The following is a 9,312-nucleotide window of genomic DNA, read 5'->3' as shown; positions in this document are numbered from 1 at the left end:
ATATAAGTGGGGCTGAATTCAAATAGAGGCAAAACCCAAAAGTTTGGCTTTAGGGTGATTCTAAACTTCCCAGTTTAGATCTTTTATCTTACTTTTTCTCAAAGGTTACCCGGAACCCACCTGCACCAGAAGCATCTGGGCAACTGATGTGAAAATGCAGATTCCAAGGCCCCCGCCAAAGACCTACTGAATGAGAATTTCTGGGGTGGGACCAATAATCTGCATTTTAACACACTCCTTAGGTTATTTTTACCTGCATCAGAGTTTGGGAACCACTTCTAACAAAGCTCTGTGGGGTGATGAAAATGGTGATTTGGTGATGCGAATGTAGGTACTTTTTTTTTTTTTAAGATTTGTTTATTCATTCGAGAGAAAGAGAGAGAGAGAGAAAGAGAGAGCACATGGTGCACAGGGCAAGGGAGAGGGGAAAAGGGAGAAGCAGACTCCTTGCTGAGTGTGGAGCCTGACCTGGGGCTCATTCCCACCACCCTGAGATCATGAGCTGAGCTGAAATCAAGAGTGGGAGGCTTAAGCCGCTGAGCCACCCAGGTGCCCCAAATGTGGGTACTTTAAAACACATCTGGGGATGCCTGGGTGGCTCAGTGGTTGAGCGCCTTCCTTTGGCTCAGGGCATGATCCCTGGTCCAGGATCAAGCCCTGTATTGGGCTCCCTGCAGGGAGCCTGCTTCTCCCTCTGCCTATGTCTCTGCCTCTCTGTGTGTGTCTCTCATGAATAAATAAATAGAATCTTTTTAAAAACAAACAAACAAACACATCTGAAGAAATCGGGACCCTTGCGTGCTGCTGGTGGGGATGTAAAATAGTCTGACACTCTGAGGAACAATATGCAGTTCCTCAAAAATGTAAACATGGAATTACCATATGATCCAGCAATTCCTTTTGTGGGGAAATACCCCAAAGATTCAAAAGCAAGAACTGAGAAAGATTTTGCTACATCCATGTTCATAGCAGCATCATTCACAGTAGCCAACAGGTAGAAGCCAAGTGTTTTGTCAACAGATGAGTGGATAAACAGAATGTAGTCTATACACACATGGACTGTTATAGAGCCTGAAAAGGAATGAAATTCTGACACGTTACAATATGTTACAGACCTTCAAGGCATTATGCTAAGTAAAAGAAGCCAGTCACAAAAGGACAAATATTCTAAGATTCCACTTATACAGGGTACCTAGAGGAGTCACATTCACAGAGATGGGAAACAGAGACAGTTGCCAGAGACTGTAGGGGAGACAGGAAATGAGGAGTTGGCGTTTAATAGGTATGGAACTTGGGGAACATTAAAAAGTTCTGGAAATGGATAGTAGTTACGGTTGCACAGCAAGGAATACACTTCATACTACAGAACTGTGCACTTACAGAAATGGTTAAAATGGTACATTTTATGTTATGTATATTTTACCCAGATTAAACACACACACACACACACACACACACACACACACACACACACACACATCTGAGACCAGTGATTCTTTTACTTTGTCTGAAGTGAAAAATCAGAAAGGCTTTACCCAGGGGGGCAGCCACAAAAGTGTGGGCCAGGTTCAAGCCCAAATGCAGAAGGTTTTAACCGTCTCACAAAATATCCAGGTTTCCCAGAAGACGAGTTTCCAATTTGCTTCTGGGTGTGATTTAAAGTGCCCAGTTCGGACTGCAAATCTAGATCTGGTTAGTGAAAAGTCACCAGTGTCCCTGATTGGCCCAGCAGGAAGAGGAATTACAGCTCTGAGCTCAAAGCAGAAACAAAAGCCAGCAAAAGAATGCTCTTTTTTCCTGGGGTTTGAAAACGTTAGTTAACAGCTACATGAAGCTGTAATTACTTATGTCTCCTACTAAAAAGCCCTGGATTTAGAAAGCCGTTGTTCTCAGGGCAGTGTTGGTTGCTGCCAATCTATATTTTCCCTCTTCTTTACTGTTGGGAAACTGACCAATTTCACTACATAAAGGGGGCAGAGTCGAGTGGTTTGCAAGCTATTTAGAGCAATTTTTTGACATGTACAGGCTGCTTTAGCAAAAAGCTTTGGAAGGCTGGAGGTAGTCATTGGTGAATTTCTAAACTCAATAAACCATTATACAATCTCTCTAATACTACTTTTTAAAAAGATCAGAACTATGGATTTCTAAACCTTGAGACTTAGTTTTTCAAATGCAAGCAGTGAACAAGCGACAGCATCATGTCGGACCTCCTTGAGTAAAGTGAGATGAACTTGTTTTGGTTTTTGTTTTTAGAAAAACAAAATAAGCCTGCCCTTATTTCCAGGCTCACTGGCGACATGCCTCTTCGATCCGCTGAGCAGTCCGCCCTCAGCAAACCAACTCCCCGAGGCCCATGTAACAAGACATGCTCTTGCCACATTGTTAGCTGTTCAGAGAATGAACAATAGAAATGGACTACATGGCACATGCCAGTGAGGATTCTTTTTAAATGTGTCATATAGGGCAGCCCGGGTGGCTCAGTGGTTTGGTGCCGCCTTTGTCCCAGGGCCGGATCCTGGAGACCCAGGATCGAGTCCCACGTCGGGCTCCCTGCATGGAGCCTGCTTCTCCCTCTGCCTGTGTCTCTGCCTCTCTCTCTGTGTCTCTCATGAATAAATAAATAAAATCTTTTTAAAAAAGTGTTATATATACGTGGAGAATGATCTAAAGGAAACACATTCAAATTTCAGTCTTATCTCTAGGTTTGAAGCTTGGGAGTGAGGTTTATTTATGTGCATGTGTCGATTTAAATCTGTTCTGTGGGGTGCCCTAGGTGGCTCAGTAGGTTAGGTGTCTGCCTTCGGCTCAGGTCATGATCCTGGGGTCGTGGGATCGAGTCCCACATCGGGCTCCCTGCTCGGCGAGGAGCCTGCTTCTCCCTCTCCCTCTGCTGCTCCCCCTGCTTGTTCTCTGTCTGTCAAATAAATAAATAAATAAAATCTTTTTTTAACATCTGTATTTTCTAAAATGTTCTATGATAAGCATATAATTCTTTTGTAACCAAATGCAAATGGATGCATGTTATTTAAAACAAAAGGATAATGAGTTCGCCTCTGGATCTGTTTTCTTTGCGGTTGGTGTCTTCCGTTACATGCCCTCGTTGTGAACTATCATGCTGACATGTGGGCATGAATCTTGCCTTCTGTCTCCTCCTGGCAGCCCCTGTACCTGACCTGTGATTCTCTGTATGTGCCTTAAACTTGCTATCAGCTCTCTGAGGCCCTGCCATCCTGGCTACCAGCCACAGGCCGCGTACTTCCTCCACCCTGACTGTGGTCGCCGGTGGCCTTCCCCATCTTGCCTTCATTTTCTGTGGCCGCTGCTGTGGCTCAGCGCAAAGGCAGGGACGGAGGCATAGGTTTTGGGTTTTTTTCTTTCACAGACGTGTCCTTGTATTGTCAGCGTGTTAGTCTGCTCAGGCTGCTGTAACAAAATGACACAGCCTGTGTCACTGGAACAACAGACTTTTTTTTCTTTACAGTTTTGGAGGTTAGGAGTCTAAAATCGAGGTGTCGGCAGGGCTTGGTTTCCTCTGAGGCTTCTCTCCTTGGTCTGCAGACTGCTGCCTTATCTCCGGGTCCTCACTGGATTTTCCTCTGTGCATGGGCCCCTGCTGTCTCCTCTTAAAAGGACACCCATCACATTGGCTCAGAGGCTGTCCTAACCACCTCATTTTAACTTAATCACCTCTTTAAACTACCTCCAGATATAGTCACATTCTAAGGTACTGGGAGTTAGGGCTTCAACATATGAATTTAGAGAAGGCATAGTTCAGTCCATAATAGTCAGGGTTCTTAGCTGTCAACAAAACTCATCCTAAGTAGTTTGAGCAGAAATGCCACTTATAAAAGGATAGTAAGTAGCTCACAGAATCTCCTGGAGGACTGGAGAATCTGGCAGAGACTTTCCACAGCCCAGACAGGACCCAAACCACATCTCAAGATTGCTTCTGTGGAGACACTACAGCCACCACCGATTGGCCCAGAAAGTTCCCACTAGGATTTTGGCCACCTCTCTCTGCTTCTGATGAACAAATGCCGCTCAGCCACAGATTTCCCATATGCATGCCTTCTAATGTCTCTGGCTTCTGGACAGAAATTTCACTGCTATTGTTCTGCGTGGTCATGAAGAACCTCCATCAAAGGTTTGTGCCTTAGCTGCGGGCCAAGCTGGGAAAATGAGCCATTGTCTTCCACTTTGGGGGAGGGAGAAATAGAGTCAAGAGGTAGGAAATACCTAAGTATAGGAAGGCTTTGAAAAGGTGCCTGGCAGCCAAAAGCAAGAAAAATATCTATCACACTGCAGATAAAGATATTTAAGAGCACAGAGTTACATTCCAAAATGGATCCCACCCCCTCTTTCCACCTTGAGTTCTTTTTTGATTTTTACATGGTTCTATTTCTAATTAGAAAGTAATACGTGCTCAATGAAAGAAAATTTGAAAATTCAAAAGAACACAAAGAAAAAGATCTTATTTTTCTAATTTTTTAAAGACTTATTTACTTGAGAGAGAGAGAGTGCACACAAGCATGGGAGGGAAGGGCAGAGGAAGACGGAGTCCCAGATGAGCACAGAGCCCAATGGGGGGTTCCATCTCCTGACCCTGAGATTATGGCCTGAGCTGAAATCAAGAGTCACATGCTTACCTAACTGAGCCACCCAGGCACCCTAAAGAAAAGAATTTTAAATGCTTAAAATCTTACCTCCCAGAGATCAACTCTGTTGTGATTTTAGTATGTGGCCTCCCATTCTTTTTTCTTTTTTTTTTTTAATGTGTATGTACAATACAGACTACTATGTAGGCCATTCTGTAGTCTTCTGCTTTTACTTATCAATATGTCATGAGTGCTGGGTTTTCTGAGTCAATTTCCCCCCAAATCACTTTACACTATTAAGGAGCCTGACAGCCTTTAACTTAGCCTATATCAAAGTTAGAATTTTTTTCACTGGGAAGAGCTAATTTTTATATGTATCTTTCCTCAAGTTGTCCTTCCTGGGAAAAAAGATATTTGCAAATGACCTATCAGATAAAGGACTAGTATCCAAGATCTATAAAGAACTTATTAAACTCAACAGCAATGAAACAAACAATGAAATCATGAAATGAGCAAAAGACATGAAGAGAAATCTCACAGAGGAAGACATAGACATGGCCAAAAAGCACATGAGAAAATGCTCCGCATCACTTGCCATCAGGGAAATACAAATCAAAACCACAATGAGATACCACCTCACACCAGTGAGAATGGGGAAAATTAACAAGGCAGGAAACCACAAATGTTGGAGAGGATGCGGAGAAAGGGGGACCCTCTTGCCCTGTTGGTGGGAATGTGAACTGGTGCAGCCACTCTGGAAAACTGTGTGGAGGTTCCTCAAACAGTTAAAAATAGACCTGCCCTACGACCCAGCAATTGCACTGCTGGGGATTTACCCCAAAGATACAGATGCAGCGAAACGCCGGGACACCCGCACCCCGATGTTTCTAGCAGCAATGGCCACGATAGCCAAACTGTGGAAGGAGCCTCGGTGTCCATCGACAGATGAATGGATAAAGAAGATGTGGTCTATGTACACAATGGAATATTCCTCAGCCATTAGAAACGACAAATACCCCCATTTGCTTCGACGTGGATGGACCTGGAAGGTATTATGCTGAGTGAAGTAAGTCAATCGGAGAAGGACAAACATTATATGGTCTCATTCATACAGGGAATATAAAAAATAGTGAAAGGGAATAAAGGGGAAGGGGGAAGAAATGTGTGGGAAATATCAGAAAGGGAGACAGAACATGAAAGACTCCTAACTCTGGGAAACGAACTAGGGGTGGTGGAAGGGGAGGAGGGCGGGGGGTGGGGTGAGTGGGTGACGGGCACTGAGGAGGACACTTGACGTTATTCTGTATGTTGGCAAATTGAATTCTAATTAAAAAATAAAATAAAATAAAATAGTTTAAGTAACTATGAAAAAAATACAATAATAACAAAACCAGACTGTTGGCCTGCACGGCGTCCGGAGCTGCCGAGGGAGGCAGCACCCCGCCCCCCCAGCCAGGCCCCGCCCCGCCCACGCCCCGCCACGCCCTTCTCCAACAGCCACAACGCGTTGAAGGAGGAGCTCCCCTCGCCCCCGACCTCGCGGCCACCGCAACCACACGGCCAGGGTGCGGCTCCCCCCCCCCCCGCTGTACTTGGAGCTGCGCGCCCAGAGCGCGCGAGCGGCCTCCCGCTGGACGACGTCATCCAGACCGGCGTGGACAACCCGGGCCACCCCTACATCATGACCGTGGGCTGCGCGGCCGGCGACGAGGAGTCACATGACGTGTGCAAGGAGCTCTTTGACCCCATCCTCGAGGACCGGCCCGGTGGCGACGAGCACAAGACCGGCCTCAACCCCGACAACCTGCAGGGCGGCGACGACCCGACCCCAACTATGTGCTGAGCTCGCGGGTGCGCACGGGTCGCAGCATCCGCGGCTTCCGCCTCCCCCCGCACTGTGCCCTCGGGAAGCTCGCGGTGGAAGCTCCGGCGAGCCTGGCCGGCGACCCGGCCCCGGTACTACGCGCTCAAGAGCAGGACCGAGGCGGAGCAGCAGCAGCTCATCGCCGACCACGTCCTCTTCGACAAGCCCGTGTCGCCCCTGCTCCTGGCCTCGACTCCTGTCCACGACTGGCCGGACGCCCGCGGCATCTGGCACAACGACAATAAGACCTTCCCGATGTGGGTCGACGAGGAAGACACCTGCGGGTCATCTCCATGCAGAAAGGGGGCAACATGAAGGAGGTGTTCCCGCGGTTCTGCAACGGCCTCACCCGGATTGAAGCACTCTTCAAGTCAAAGAATTACGAATTCACGTGGAACCCTCACCTGGGCTACATCCTCACCTGCCCATCCAACCTGGGCACAGGCCTGCGGGCAGGTGTGCACATCAAGCTGCCCCACCTGGGCAAGCATGAGAAGTTCCCGGAGGCGCTCAAGCGGCTACGGCTTCAGAAACGAGGCACAGGTGGTGTGGACACAGCTGCCGTGGGGGGCGTCTTTGAGGTCTCCGACGCAGACCGCCTGGGCTTCTCAGAGGTGGAGCTGGTACAGGTGGTGGTGGACGGTGTGAAGCTGCTCATCGAGATGGAGCAGAGGCTGGAGCAGGACCAGGCCATCCATGACCTCGTGCCTGCCCAGAAGTGAGGCCCCAGCCGCACCTGCACCACCACCAGCCCCGCTGCTTCCGAACTTACTGCCGGCGCACTGCCAGCCATGCACCCCTCTGATGTTCGCCACTTGGCAGCTGAGCCCTTAGCCTCACTATAGAGACTTCTGTCGCCCTTGGTAGAGTTTACTTTTGTGATGGCTAAGATGTTGCTGATGCTGAAATAAACTAGGGTTTCGGCCTGCTACGAAAACAAAACAAAACACACACACAAAGAATATCTTGAATTTTTCTTTTCTTCAAGTGAAGATCCTCCTGTGACCTTATTTATAAGGCTGTTCCAGCCGATGGTGATTGGCTGTTATTATATTCACCCAAATTAAAATGACTACGGACATTTGTAGTTATTAATATCTTATTGTATCTTTTGACACCTTATCTAATAGCTGATGGATACAAGTGATGTTTGTATTAACCAGAGAACACCTAACATCTTTTAGACTCTCCTTGTCACATCTTACATGCACAGATGATTTGATGTTCCCATTTTGTTCATGAAGAGGTCATGAGGGACCCAAGAAGGCACATAGATCTTTCCCAAAAGACTTGCCACTCTTTTGGGATCTGGTACAAGCTCTAGGATTAGAGGTCCATAAATTCATCCCTGTATTCACCCCAAAGTTCCTGATTATATTTGAATGATATCTGGGCTTGTCAGTTTTTTTTCTCTCTCTTTTTTAAGATTTTATTTATTTATTCATGAGAGACACAGAGAGAGAGGCAGAGACATAGGCAGAGCCTGATGCGGGACTCCATCCCAGGACCCTGGATCATGACCTGAGCCAAAGGCAGACACTCAACCACTGAGCCACCCAGGCATCCCTGGGCTTGTCAGTTTTTCATCTCCAAGACTCCTGTATTGACCAGTGAAAACCAAAAGTCAGGTACCATTCTTTATAGAGGTACTATGCACTTATTCAAGAAAGCTACTGAAATCTGTGTTTGAAAATCCCAAATTCATGATGAACCTTCAGTCTCATCTTTTTTTTTTTTCCTGGCCTAGAGTAGGCCAAATAATGGCCTTCCAGAGTTAGTGCCCTGCCCTAACCCTTAGAACCTGTAAATATATTACATTACATGGCTAAAGGGATTTTGCAGATGGAATTAAGGTTATGGACCTGAAGATAAGACAATTATCCTAGACTATCCAAGTAGGCATGATCTAATCTCTTAAGTCCTTAAAAGCAGAGAACTTTCTCTGGAAGCAGAGGAGAGATGTGGCAGAAAGAAAAGTCAGTGATTTGAAGCATGAGAAGGACTCAATCAGCCTTTGTTGCAGGGGCACACATGAAAGCATGAGAAGGAATGTGGGCAGCATCTAGGAGCCAGGACCAGCTCCTGAACTGACAGCCAACAAGAAAACAAGGACCTCAGTCCTGTAATCACAAAGCGCTAAATTCAGCCAACAATCTGAATGTTTTCGGAGGTAGATTTTTACCCAGAACCTCCAGAAAGGTCCTGCCAACATCTTGATTTTGGCATCATAAGACCCGACCGAGGCAGAAGATCCAATTGAGCCATGCTGTATCCAGACATCTGACTTACAGATCTGGGAACTAACGAATGGATTTTGTTTAAAGGCAAAATCATGGTAATCTGCTATGGCAACAATGGAAACTAATATGTGGCCTGAAATGAAAATCCACCCTTGAGAAATAAGATTCATTAAAGCTTAGTTATTAGGTAAAAACAGAAATTTCTGTAACTCAGGAATATTGACATATGAATTATGATAACATTATAATTAGTCCAGAACACTTCAAAATCAAACAATTATTGCATTACTGCAGACCAGCTAAAATAGCACTATGTAAATTCCCTACTTGCTTTCAGGAGCATTCCTTCAGAGGGTTGGGGATGCTTTGCATTTAACATTTATCATGTTTAAAGAAGAGAAGAGGATTGATAGTCTTGTAAAAGTTAAAACAGAGTCTAATTCAAGGATTCTATTTACCATCATCTTTGTATGCGTAGGGGATGAGAATTTGTAAAGCTATTTTCAAATCATACTGGTAGGTCAGTCCTGAAACACAGAAAAGCTTAGGATTCCAATCTCATTATCCAAGGTGGCAGTTTTCCTACTTCCCATTCCAACAAAGTTGGAGCCTA

General features: G+C 46.0%; 1 pseudogene; it reads left to right on the top strand.

The window, feature by feature from the left end:
• Positions 1-869: 869 nt before the first annotated feature.
• On the top strand, positions 870-7,391 carry LOC140628534 (creatine kinase B-type-like; annotated as a pseudogene).
• The last annotated feature ends 1,921 nt before the right edge of the window (positions 7,392-9,312 follow it).

This window comes from Canis lupus, chromosome X (genome assembly GCF_048164855.1).
Source record: "Canis lupus baileyi chromosome X, mCanLup2.hap1, whole genome shotgun sequence".
Classification (NCBI taxonomy): Eukaryota; Metazoa; Chordata; class Mammalia; order Carnivora; family Canidae; genus Canis; species Canis lupus.
This window is presented reverse-complemented; position numbering and strand designations above follow the sequence as displayed.